This window comes from Strix uralensis, chromosome 12, assembly GCF_047716275.1.
Source record: "Strix uralensis isolate ZFMK-TIS-50842 chromosome 12, bStrUra1, whole genome shotgun sequence".
NCBI lineage: Eukaryota > Metazoa > Chordata > Aves > Strigiformes > Strigidae > Strix > Strix uralensis.
Window position 1 is genome coordinate 19,246,716 of NC_133983.1, and position 13,619 is coordinate 19,260,334.

A 13,619-nucleotide genomic window follows, 5' to 3' on the forward strand; every position below is an offset into this window, starting at 1 on the left:
ACATAATACCTCTACAATATAGGTCATCCTAGCTTAGAAAACATATACAGACATCAAAGTGCAACCATTTCATTATAAGTATTAACTTTATAAATAATTATGAACTTCTTAATTCTTTACAAGATGCTGTATAAACACAAATGTTTAAAAAACATTATAATAGGAAGAGGGGTGGGTGGTTATGGTATATAGGTATATATATATGTATATAACCCACCCACGCATGTGTAAGAGAAAGAAGAGAGGTCTAAATGTGCGTGTGCCTATCTACTGGAAGCAGAAGGAAGGATGTTTTCCTGAAACGTAGCCTACTGAGGAGAAAGCCTCGTCTCTGCTTCAACCAAAAGCCAACCTCAAACCTGCTGTCCTAGTAGGTGTTCTCAGCTTCTCCCTGTTCTCTATACAGCTCTTCTGTGCAGGGAGGTCCTAACCAGTCAAGATACTGGTTTCAGGTTCCTTTGAGACACCAGAGTTGCAGCAGGACAGGGTAGCAAGGTTGTGAGTATTCTGCATCAAAGTTTAGTGCTTGTGGAAGCTCTCCACAGAGGTGTATGAAGTATAGCCATAGCCTTCCTTCACCCTTTCCTTGCCATCTCCAGACCTGTGACACTGAGGCTGCAGGGCACATGCTCCACTCTGTGTCTAAACCAAAATGTAGCACTACTTCTGTGTGGCACAAAGGAAACACATGTTTTTACTCACTTTTTGGGTGCTGCAACTGAGGCATAGACTTGTGCTTTCAGAAGCTCCCTGGAACTTGAGTGACCAGGCTGAGTCTTAGGACTGGAGAGGGGATCACTCTGTGTCTCTACAGAAATGAAGCAGAAAGGAAATACTTCAGCACTGTACTAAATTATGCCAGAACTCATAAAATAATTAAAACTGGACAATTATGTCAGACCAGACAAGTCGGGCACACAAAGCAAGGAAGAAATTGTAACACTGGAAGTAGGGACTGTACTGAAATGAGCCCTACAAGAGGATATGCTTCCCAAAGAACATGGATATATCATTTAGTATTAAACACTGTTATTTTACCAGAAGCACGGACATCTCAGTGAACTTCAGAGAACTACAAAGATGCTATCTTGAAGCCACAGACAGGGGCTGAGTTGGGAACAAATGGATCTCAGAGCAATAATGAACTTCGGTCCATTTTCTGACAACTTGAAAAGTGGCCCGAACAGCCAGGTGCCAGCACAGCGCTGGTCTGAGCACCTGCAGGGCTCAGCCGGCCTGGCTGTGTCTTGCCAAAGGAGCACTCTTGGTTGCAGGAGTCAGGCCTGACCACGCACACAGTTCAGAGTCACTCTGCACTGAGTGGTTGGTGCACACATAGGGCCCAGCTGACTTCTTCCGATGGCCCCAAAGAAGCCTCCTCCAAAATAACTCTCTATAAGAATCATTTATTATTTCCTTTGAGCAACATCTGTTACTAATTTAATAGTAGCATTTTAAATATGCACCCTTGCACAGCATTGATGTGAGAAAGTGGATTAAATATAGTTTGACTGCTTGCATTTTAGCAGCTCCATAGCTAATGTTGTTTATGGGCTGTTAGGTTTCTTTTTATTAATTTATATTGATTTTAAGTGTTCAGAAAAGCAAAGCCTGATAGAATCAGCTCGAGCCAGGCAAAGTACTGATCAGCAGTAGGCACACATCCCCACATAGCGCTGCCAGGGGAACTCATTTGTAGTGAGCAACACACCTGCTACTCTGCTGCCAATGCGAGTCTGTTTCTCAATCCAAAGCATACGTTACTTTTCCACAAGGTGAGCGAGCAGCATCCTAGAGATGAGGCTGAGGTTACCCTGCTTCTCTTAGTCTCAGTCTAACCTAAGAGTGCTTTTAATTCTGCTTGCAAGAACTCAACACAGAAACCTGCAGGTCTCCATTTGAGAACAAAAACCAATGGCTATTGCAAGAATATGGCAGAAAATTTAAAAAAAAAATAGTAAATTGCTGAGCAAAGAGGTGCCCCTTCCATTCACAAAATTTCTGCACTGAACAGGCGATGAACTAGTAGCAATTTGAACAGAAACTCTAGAGTTGCACAGTTTGTGGCCAACTGCTTTCTATCACCTAGAAACAAACCCAGACCTTCATTCCATCCCCTCCCTCCAATGCTTTTGCTCAGCTGGTCACTTAAGACAATTATACAACCTCATCATTCCTAGGCAATTCGGGGTAAATGAGGCTAATCACTGCTGCTCAGTACAGCTGACTCTTATCCCTTCTCCAATCTTACTTAGGAAATTGCAGTGGGATTGATTATTTGGGATGGGATTTCAACCCCTCACACTCCTTGCTAGGTCACATGTTGTGGTTTATTTATATCTACCTCAGTCATCCTAAGGACAAGTGGAAATTTGTCAGTCACCATCCTAGGGCATTCGGATGGAGTAAGAGTGGAGTCAAATGTAAAAGACATTTTTAGATTTCTTTCTGTCCTGGTCCTTCACTTGCCCAGGATCTGGCTGCTTTTGTGAAGTTATTGGCTAAACCAACCTTGCCACTTACAGTAGTAGAAAGAATGTAAAAAGAAAGTTGTGACTGATACTGAAAGCATTACTAATTACCTCACAAGGACACAATTAGGAAAGAAGGAGCCAGTGGGTAAAATGGAGGAAGAAGAAAAAGCAGCTATTTATAAATGCTAAGTATGTATAAATAAAATAGATAACAAATAGGGGTGGAAAGGGGAAGAGAATTGAAAACTACAGATAAAACCGAAAAACTAAGATTTGTAGAAAACTGATAAGAGAGGTAAAAGGATATAAGGGTCAACAGAATTAACGGCAATAAGAATTTATTTTTAGTATGTTAAAAACATACAGAATCCTAAGAATTAAATGGAAAAATGCCAAGAAAGGCAGATATGTTCACTAACAGTAACAAGCTTTGTTCAAGGCTGCAAAAGGCACAAACATTGGCAAATTGACAAATATTTACAAAATATCACTTGCAAAGTGAAAAAAAAAAAAAAAAAAGTGTAAGTTGGGCAAAGCCGAACATGTTGAAGTGTCACCTTCCACACAAGAAGAGGCAGGCTGATTTTAAGCAGTTCTCCTCACATACAGTATGCAGTGATCTTCTCAGGCTATGAAGCCTGCGCAGAAACACCACTTCTTTATTAATCTGTATGGAACCTACCACCATCCAAGTCATGCACTAATGGGAATGCTATCACTGCTATAAAATACATTTGAGCCAATGGTAACAGAACACATGAAAAATAAATCTAGTGGGAAATCCAGAGTATCTTTCTGATCCAGTTGTGTGATTACTTATAGTTTATTCGGTCTCTTCATTTTCCAGTTTGTAAAATGAGTAAAATAAACATCCCCATCTGGCAAATTTCTAAAGTTAAGGAAACATCTGAGATGCTCTAGGACTGGCACTTTAAGAATGTTATGCACAATGCTATACATTATCTGAACCACCTTTCTCAGGGAAGAAAGATTTACCCATCACATATGAGCACCACACACGTTTCACAGCACTTCAAGGACAAAAAAGAGTAGGGGAAAAAAAAAAGCCATTGAGGCCATTTAAATTTTTCAGAAAAATCAAGAGAGATTATGCCCCGCAGCTCCTGACTGTCTGTGGGAGTTGGGAACCTACACCCCTTTGAAAAGCTCAGCTTAAATATTTCTTGGTTTTGACCCAATAAATTCTGCAAAGAAATGAACAAATACCTCACTTCAGTTCCTATCATCTCTGCTTCCCTCCCTTGCTGGCAGGCCTATATTGAATTCATTAAATTTCATTAAAATATACATCTGGTTCCTGCCTTTACAAGGCTATGAAATCTGCGGGTCTTTGCAGAGCAAAATCAGCTGTTCCCTGTTTATTATGGCCTTTCTGGCATATGGACACTAGATCTGAGTTAAAGATCCCCCTTACTCAGCTGACAGTCAGCGGGTTCCTGTGATACAAGTACTAGTTCAGCTAAAGATTGTGGAAAATGAAGGTTGGCTTAATGATGATGAAGTTTGGTGCTCTGGTACATGCAGCACTGGAAAACTACAACTCCCGTAAGACACCCTGGCAGTCGGGGTAGAAACAGATTATATGTCAGTGGGACCCAAAACATAATTTGGTTCTAAAAACCACAAACTCAAGAAGTTCAAGTGGAAACAAAATACTTCATTTGCTTTTCCCAATGAAGGATGAATATTTTTGTGACAATAATGAAATTTCCTCTCAGAAAATTCCATAAATCAGGTTTTCTATTAAAAAAAAAAAATAGAAAAAACTGTGGTAGAAAGTTCCAGCAGTAATTGGATGCCTCATGGGATGCTGCATGCACTTGCCTAGTCTGTATTCACTGTCAAACACACATAACTGAAGTGAATTGCATTAACACTGACAAACGTTCCTTTTGGCAGATCCAAAATGCCTCATTTTGACTTGGGAGAGATTCCGCTAGGATAGGTTCATGGGGACTTGATGCTCCATCTCAAGGCTGCAAGGAAGTGATGTGCTTCTTCCTTTCTTTCTCTGAAACCGACAGGCTGGAGCTCTCATCTTAGATGTAGAAGCTTCAAGTTTAATTCCCAATCCCACAAGAGTCACAGTAAAAACTCATCTTACAAGTGACTGTTAACTGCTGGACACTCCCAGGCTATGGTCTGTCAGAATCTCCTTTTAATACCGATGAAACAACTCTACTTAGTTGAAACAGCAAGTGTACAGTGCATGAAACCACGCTACACTTTTATAAGGCAGAGGTACAGATCCCACTGTAAAGTGAGGGTGAAATGCGGTAACACTGGAATCTTATTCTCCTTCACTCCTGTAATGCAATGTCAAGAAACTTGGAAAATTATTCTTAGCCTGAAAACGCAAAGATTACTATCACCTTTTTAAAAATAAGCAATTAACCTTATTTGCAAAGGCTAAAATATCCCCAACCTGCCACAACCCCACTGTACACAGACACGCTGCTACCACCACCAAATCCCACTCAGTTCTCCTTGGAGTTAGAAAACGGTCATGCCTTTGCTATCCTGATTCAAAAGTTTCTGTACCTTGACAGCGACTATTTTCCACCTCCTATGACCTTGAGAAGCGCTGTTCCCTCCAGGCATGCCAATAGTTGTAAAACAGGGAGTGCAGTAGGAAATGGATATGGATAGAGTGAAAGTGATTCTGTTGTCCTTTCACACACCCTCGGTGAGATGTTGAATGTGTTTGAATGTGATCCATCAAGACATTGATCCCTTGGGGAAGTGGAGATGTGTAAGGAAACTTCAAGTGCTTTCTAACCAGATCTACCTACAGGAGAATGTACTGAGCAGTACAGTAAGAAGATACATATATTATCGATAGTCCCATGTCATGGGACAAGTCACAGCAGAGGTGAGGGGAAATCAGATGTGTTCCAGGGCTCCGGAGGTTATACATTCACTTGAAACAATTTCTCCTTGAAAAGTAACGAGCAAACTGCTCTCTGTTGTAGTCTCTTTAGCTACCCTGTGTTAAACTAGGCTGCAGGAAAAAGGGAATGCAAGATAGAACAATACATTTTAATAGAACATTTTACAGGAAACACTGCAGAGATGGTATTCTATTTTAAAGCTGCCAAACTCCATAATTAAAAGAAAAATGTATGATTAACTATAAGAATTTTCTACTTATGTTTAAGACCCGAAGAATTAAGTCAAAATCCCTAAAAGCCATTTCTAAATGAAGGAAACACACTAGCTGGCCATACCAGTGAAGTCTGTCACCAACACAGGCTTTATCCAGCTTAAGCCACTTCATTCTTTGATCAGAAAAGAGTGGCTTGAGTGGGTTTATTTTAGAAGGCTGGCAAGTGTCTCAGCTAGGACAGCTGCGTGCTCAGAGCTTGTCTCAGGAGTAATCCTGCTTTCCCCTTCCCCCTCTTTCCAAACCCCAGGGCCTGATCTTCCAGAGGTCCTGCCAAGTACCAGGAGTTACATTCCGGTCAGCAGGGCTAAGCACAGCAGTAGACATCACACACTTCAGGCTAGCTCAGAAGTTCACGGCAAGAAGCAGCATATAGGAAAAGAAGAGAGCGCTACAGTTTCCCTTGTTTACTCCAATTCTTACCTCCCAGGACCCACCATCACATGCCTACTTCGGGACACGTGGCCTGCCAAACTGGGAAGATGCTGGGGAAGGCACCTTCCAAAGGCACCTCAGTTACACGGTGATCACCTCTACCTTGTTCACGCTCTCGAATCATGCACACCTGACCCATCCTCAGACAAGCTGTACGTGGCTCCCGTGAGTCCAGAGCTGGTGAAAGCCACTGCTGCCACCCCGCCAGCACAAGACCCAGAGCAATAAAAGGTCTAAAAGAGTATGTTTCTCACTTGACGCTAGATCAGGCTTAAGGTTCAGCAATCCATTCCAGTAGCATGCAACATCTCAGAGCGTAACCTTAACTGGATTAGCCAGAGCACTGAGTAAGGTGCAGAATCAGACTTAAATGTCACTAATTGCATTACAAGACCAAGGCTTGAAGCCTCCTAAAGCCTGCTTTCTGTCTTACCCACAGTGATCTGCCCTGTGGACTGGGGGGAATGAGAGGAGCCCTAGCATTTAACCCACATAAATCAACAGCAAACCCCTTCCAGTCGTAATGGTGACAGATTAGGACATCTCTACCTAGGAAGGAAGTACTTGCAAGATCACACTTGTGTTTAGCTTTTGTTTTCTAAGGAGGGATTTACTGAACGTGAAGCTAAACATCCTGCAGAGATGATTTATTTGTGTGTTTATTTTCACAAGGCTTGACTTTTTGCAGTGGTTGTTATTGTTGGTGATACAGGTCTTCAGTGATGGCGTTTTGGATTTAATTCAGATCTAAATTTGATTGGCTAATTCATCAGTTCAGTTTCTAAAGAATCTGGAGAGCAACGGAGCCCCTAACCATGAAAAATGTGACACTGCTCTTTGATTACCAGCTGGGATCTCCAAGCTCTTTTGGCCTACAAAGTGACAGTTTTTCAAAATATACAGCAACTAATATTTCATTTCAGCTGGCAGGGCTCCATAAAATGGTTTGGACCTTACAGTGCACTTAAACCCTTTGATAAACAGACTGTATAGATTGAGCAGATGGTGGTTCAGGAGTTCAAAATGCTCAGGTTTCCAGCTGAACATACAATAACCTGTAGGCAGAAGCAGAATAACATCTGAACAGGTTAGAACTATGTCTGTTCTGATGGTCTGTTCTACTTGTTAAATGCTGAGGGAGAGCTGGTCTGAAACAGGAACATGGACTGGTTGGGATAATCTATTTCTAGGGGAGAAAGCATTCAGTACTCTACGGCCGCAGGCAGCTGCATCACTGCATACCCCCTTTACAAGCCAGCCTAGTTCTATCATGACGGCAGTTGGCTGTTGTGCCCTGCCCTCATCACTTCATTTGGAAGGCTATATGTGAATCTAATTGATCTAAGGGACAGGTACAGACATTTAATCTACCTTTTAAGAGTATTTACAATTAAATTGAAGCTTTAACCTATCCTCTTTACTTTTCAAGGGGAAACTTCTGCAGGAAGACAGCTCACAGTCTTGTGTAGTAAGCCAAGAACAGGCTGGCTTTTGAGCTGAGGTGCAAAGGTAAGAAAAGAAGCCAAATTCTGCAGGCTACCACTGCTGGGTGTGCGTGGTGTGAGCCATGGCTCCCCACAGAGCCTACAGCTCCATAGTTTCCAAGAGTACAAAGTTCAAATGCATTTCACATTGGTGAGAGGTCTGCAAGACTCACCTCAAGCACACTCCTCCAGTGTTCTCCCTTTCCAGGGTATAAACAATCTCCTGGAAAATATGACTGGCTGGGCAAAAAAGGAGGTGCTGAGCTAGCCATTCCTGTGTGGGAGTTATATTTTCCTCTTGTGATTCTGGTGCCCCACACCAGGCTTCTCCTGCAGGAAACTGCCAAGTGTAGCTCCAGGAGCTGCCAATTTCCAACTGGAACTGCTGAAAACCTTGCACAACACTGGACAATTTGATCCTACAATCCCTTACTCTCTTGAGTTGCCTTTGTTAAGTTGATGGATCTGCTTACCTGGGTGCGTATCGGTTACAGGGAGAAATACCAATGCTGAATGCAACTTAGTGGCAGCGGTTGCAAAGGAGAAGGAAAACAAAGACCTTCTCATATGCCAAATATTAAACCTTCCATTTGCATGCATACTTTTCCTCCTTACAGAGCTGGATTTTGACTAGCAGTTACAGCAGTTATAGTGCCCAACAGAAAAGCAGGAGTTCTGGCACCACATCACCATAATATAAAAAATATTAACTCAGGCTTAGTAACTGTACAATTTCCTGGTGTTCTTTTAAAAATGGGGAGGAAGAAAAGGATCTATGTCAAACATGCACATCTAATGAGTCCCATGACCTGATCTGGAAAAGACTCATCAGGATGCTGAAAAAAGCCAGACCTGAGGCACTGTACAGAGATCTGCTTCTTAAAGCTCAAGGCATCCAGTAAGGTGTCCCCAGATAAATGCCAAATCATTTGTTACTGCTGCAAACAGAAGCTTTCTCTGACATTCTGGCATCTCTCACACATCTGATATTGTCAATTAATTAAGTCCTCAGTGAAGCCTAGAACACCAGCATCTAATGGCTGATGCCTAAGTACCAGCGGTCTGGTCCTGTTTCTGCTAGAGCTGAGGCCATCAGCCTAGGCAAGAATATTGAAGTGGGCTTCTGATAAATAAAAAAAAAAAAAATAAAAAAAAAAAAAGTCTTGTTTCCATTAGTCCTTCTTTCTCTCCTTAAATTAGCTAAAATAAAAGTCAGGCTTTTTGTTTTCTATACCAAAAAAAAAAAAAGAAAAAAAAAAAAAAAGCAGGGAAAACTAATGTTTCCAGAAATTAAATGGCAAGTTGTGTTATTTTTAGGGGGTTAGATGACAGGAGGCATCACATTTGAAAGTACTCACTTGATCAAAGAGCCCTAAAAGGATTCAGCAGCACTGAGAACTATATATCAAATAGGATTATGACAGAATTAAGGGACTGAGCCATTTATAACTTAGGGCAGTCTCCCTCTTTGAAGCCTGCCTTGGTAATTGATCCATTTTTCTATAAACCAGAACCATAGCATTGCATTAAAAATCTGTATCTATTCCAAAACTATTAGCTTTGTACAAGATAATCAGGGGAAAAGGTAACATTTGTATGTGACATTAGAATTTTCACTTGAAAAAGAAAACAGTCATGACATCTAAATAGAGAGAACATTTTTCTATCAGTATTACCGTGTCCAACAAATTCTCTTCTACAGCATGTCAAAGCACCAGTTGTGTGTTATGGAAACATAAATCACACAATAGAAGTGGAAACTATTGTTTTGTGTTACACAAATTGAAAAGGACATGAATGCATCAGTGGCATTTATTTTACTTCTTCGGACATTCAAAAAGTGCTGAGAGGAAATCTACAGACACACACAAATCAGTCTAGATGCTTTTACTAATGGCAAGTTGTCCTTGTTTGTGGCAACACTCTCCTCAGGAGAAATCCTAGCCCTGTTCAAGACAAGAGCAAAACTCCCAACAACATCAAAAGCACCTACAGATGTCAATGGATTGCATGAAGCAGTGGCTCCTTGTTTGGCATTAAGGTATCCCTTTACTTGTTAATTTATTAGATGCATTGGCGTAACTGAAAAGAAGAGAAGGAATAATTCCAAGCTACAGACTCTGAAACCCATCACGCTTACTAAAACACTTTATTCGGTCAAGTCAGGGTTTTAGCAAACTTAGCAGATGAAAATACTGCCATGTGTCTGTCTCATCCTACAGCAGACAGATCCTACCTTTTCAGATGATGCAGATATAAATAGGACCAATGTTAGCATGTCTGAAATTCAGAGAATATTTTCACCACTTAATATAGCCCCTAGAAAAGAAGTCAGTAGCCTAACTTGTTCAGGCACTTTGGTTTATCCTCTGGTGGCACTGACCTCCCCTCATTGACTGTAACAGAAACCTCATAAACCAAAGTTCAGAGTTAGCAACAAATACCCTCTGCTTTCCCTCTGCACGTGGCTTCATCTTAGGAAGTTACCACTGCAATTAAATCCATCACACTGTCTAGATACATGTCTGTGCACATATAAACATGTAAGACAGAGAACTACACAGCTCTTTTACTGACTTATGATTCACTTAGATTTTCACTTTTATTAATGAATACCCTTTGTACGATTTAGCCCATTATACAGGGAGTATCTCACAGCTCCTTTAGCTAAAGCGAGCTGGGGTATATTCTCTCCTGCTATTAATAGAAGGTGCACCTGGCAAATTCTTAGATGCTTCTACACGTATATTTTATGCATGCACACACATATGCACACACAGAGAGATGGAAGAACCTTTATTATAAACGTTCTTGTGCAGTGGAAAAGATGTATGAAGACAAATTCATAGATTAATGGCATCTGTAGATTATCTGCAGCTTTAGATCCCACCTTTGCCGTATTAAACTGTAGAATACTATTTCCAGAGTTAAACTGCTCACATGCCATCAAAGATTTTAAATCTGCTGATTTAAATAGGTGCAGAAACAAGATGTCAGGCAACAGCTAAGAATCTACTTAGTGTGCATCCAGACTGAGATGGGGCATTTCATAGAGGCAAAACCTTGTCTCATTCTCCAGGTCTTCTTCCATGCTCCACCTTCCTTTTGAGGCAAGGAAAAAATACACATACACACTTTAAATATATTTAAATATGAGGAATTCTGTGGTTCCTCTGATGGATTAAATATTCCCATTTTGAAAAATAAAAAGGAAATTTTGAACCTGAATACTCCTATGCATTTCTAATGTTGGAAAAAATGGAGGCTTTTCCTCAAAAACCATAAAAAATCATAAGCTTTCTTAATGTGTGTGTCTACTCATTATTCACTTGGGTTCCCAGCCAAATTCATCCTGAAAGTCAGCAAAACCCACTCAACTTCATAGACTTACACTGCAAATGAATTTTTCACTCCTGCCTAGTCCAGGGGTAAACAAACACCATTTGACCTTGTATTGATTTCTTTGATTAATTTCCCATTTAAGCCCCATTCCGAAGGGTTTAAGGGGGATATATGAGAATCATGGTATTCATGCAGGCCCTTTACACAGGGTTGGATTTCTCCCTTACCGCATGCTACCACGCAAAATTATGAAAACAATCTATTCTTAACCATTCACTTCAGTCCCAATTACCATAGACTCCATCACAGCCGGCTGAGTTACTCTAGCAGATCCAATCTCCATCAGAATCAGCCTAAACTTTGCATTACATGTTGTCTATGTTCCTCCCATTTAAAAATATTTACATAAGCTTGGATTTCAGCAGTATTCACGGTTACAAAATAGCAATTTCTGTCAGGACAGTTCATCCCAAATCATGAAATGCTGTTCAAAATGTCACTGAGATTGTATGGCAAAGGTTAGTTTGCTAATTCTGTGTTCTGCTTGTTTCTTTTAAAATCAAATGAAACTTGACTTGTTTATATATTTATTTTGCAAGGCGGCTTTGAAAACAACACTGACTCTTAAGGGGAAAAACCAAGGGTTGGTTTAACTTTTTCTTAACTTCTTACCTCGAGGCTTTAGGTAACAGAACCAGTTCCCACCATGTGAGCGCAGGTCCACTAACCCTAAACCCTAAGAACTGCGTGGAACCGAGCTGGACAACTAGTTCCCACGTTAGACCACGCACAGCATCTGCAGCCAGGGATGCAGGGACACCACATGCAGACACAGTAGCAGGCCTCCCGCTCCATTTCTCCAGTGTAAGAAGGGATTTAGGGGGAAACCCCAGCCCCAGAAAATAATGAGAGGTCTGCCTTTGACTTCAGTGAACTCAGTGATAAATCTCGAGTGAGATTAGCCCACGTTTAATGGGTCAGCGTTAAGTTTTGTGCACTGATATTCAACAGGAGCAGTATGAAACTGCGAGCATTGCAGAGGTCTGATTCAGTGGCAAAGCTGATGCAAATTGCAGGGAAACGTTGTTACTATACTACACACAATTACACTATCACCCAGAGACTCCAATTAACAGTATAGTCTCATTGTACAGTCCTGGCTTCAAAGGGAGTTTGATTTAAATAGACAAGGCAGGTAACTGAAGCCTTAGGATATACACTGTACAACTGAGAAATGAGGCAAAAGTAATTAAGTGACTTGACCAGGATCATACAGGAAATCTTTGGCTGAGCCAGACCCCGATTCCCATTATGCTTAGCCCTTGCCTGCAGCCATAATTACAGCAGCATTCTTCTGCTCTGACCTCAGCCTAGCTGCAAATGCATGCACACGTCAAAGGCACGGCTCCAGTCCCTTCACCCCTGCAAACCCTGCTCCGCAGCGCTAGTCAGGCACAAGTGAGTCCCAAGAAAGGGGAAAAACGGCTTTCAAGTGTGTCTCCACACCCACCATTGTCTACCCTACAAGCCTGTGCACCTCCGCACCCCAGTGCAGACACACAATCCCCCCCAGCGAACACCACACAGCTCTGGGTCCCGTACCCAAGTTGGCCAGTGTTTCAGCAGCCATAAACTAATCCGACAGTTCTAGTGTGTTAACAATACTGTGTTTTATATGGTATAGATCCAAGAAGACACGATTTTTTTTGCATTTCTTTAGTGATTACATTTTCACAGGAAGTCTACTAAAAATTATTAGCGGTGGTTTGGATAAATGCAGCCTTGAAAATATTAACTGACACCTGGAGCTGCCAACATTGTAAATGATCAGGACCTGCTGTAATTTCAAGGAAAAAAAGGAATAAAATGAGGAATTTCGATGAGTTTTCTTTTAAAAATTACATTAGAATATACCTGATGTATTTCTTGCCCCAGTTTCATCTTGTGATGCTGTCCATAAGGACGCCAAACAAACTTAATTGAAGGATATAAATACTTTGCTCCCTTTTCTCTCTTCCTTTTTGTAAGTGCTACTGGAGAAAAAGTTCTTCAATACAGCTTATTGTTAAAATTAGTATGAAACAGTCTCCTCTAAAATCTGGGAGCACCAGACCATCAGCTACTAGAAACTGCAATAGCTTCACTAGCACTTAGTGCTGCTGAGCTCTTCCCCAAAACGTCTGAAAAATACAATAAAACCAGATCTGCCAACAGAAGGTCAGTAGTCATGTACAGAACTTGCCTATACAACTAGCACAGGCACAGTACCTCTCAGTTCCTGTGAGTTCTTTCCTTTTTCTTACTGATTTTTATAACAATATATAGGACATGAGTCCCTGGATCAGCAGGTTGACAGGGATCCACCAACTGATAAGTGGTTTTAGCTTGTTATCTCCTGTTAACCCAGTATTGAATTAATTCACAAATTAATTCTTCTGATATAGTTGACTGAATCAGAAGCATGTTGTCTTGTGTGGGGATCTCCACACCTTTTTGTTTCAGACAATATTTCCTCTCTCAGCGAGAATTCACTAGAAACTGAAGTCCTGTTAACTGGTAGGACATTGCACACAGTTTTATGGCCCAGGTAGTCAGGAAGAGAGGAGCTTTGCAATGTGTCAACCAACTGCAAAGAAGCAGTACTGGGTTAACCATGATAATCTAACACCATAATGTATCTTTCACCGACATCTCCAGTGA

The 13,619-nt window shown here is 41.2% G+C and overlaps 1 long non-coding RNA gene across 1 annotated transcript in view; it reads right to left on the reverse strand.

The window, feature by feature from the left end:
• Window positions 1-749: 749 nt before the first annotated feature.
• The window catches only part of LOC141948923 (uncharacterized), a 229,316-nt gene continuing 216,446 nt past the window's right edge, over window positions 750-13,619 (reverse strand). The window contains exon 4 of the long non-coding RNA XR_012630594.1: window positions 750-808. This is a non-coding gene — a long non-coding RNA (uncharacterized LOC141948923). The remainder of the gene's footprint in view (window positions 809-13,619) is intronic.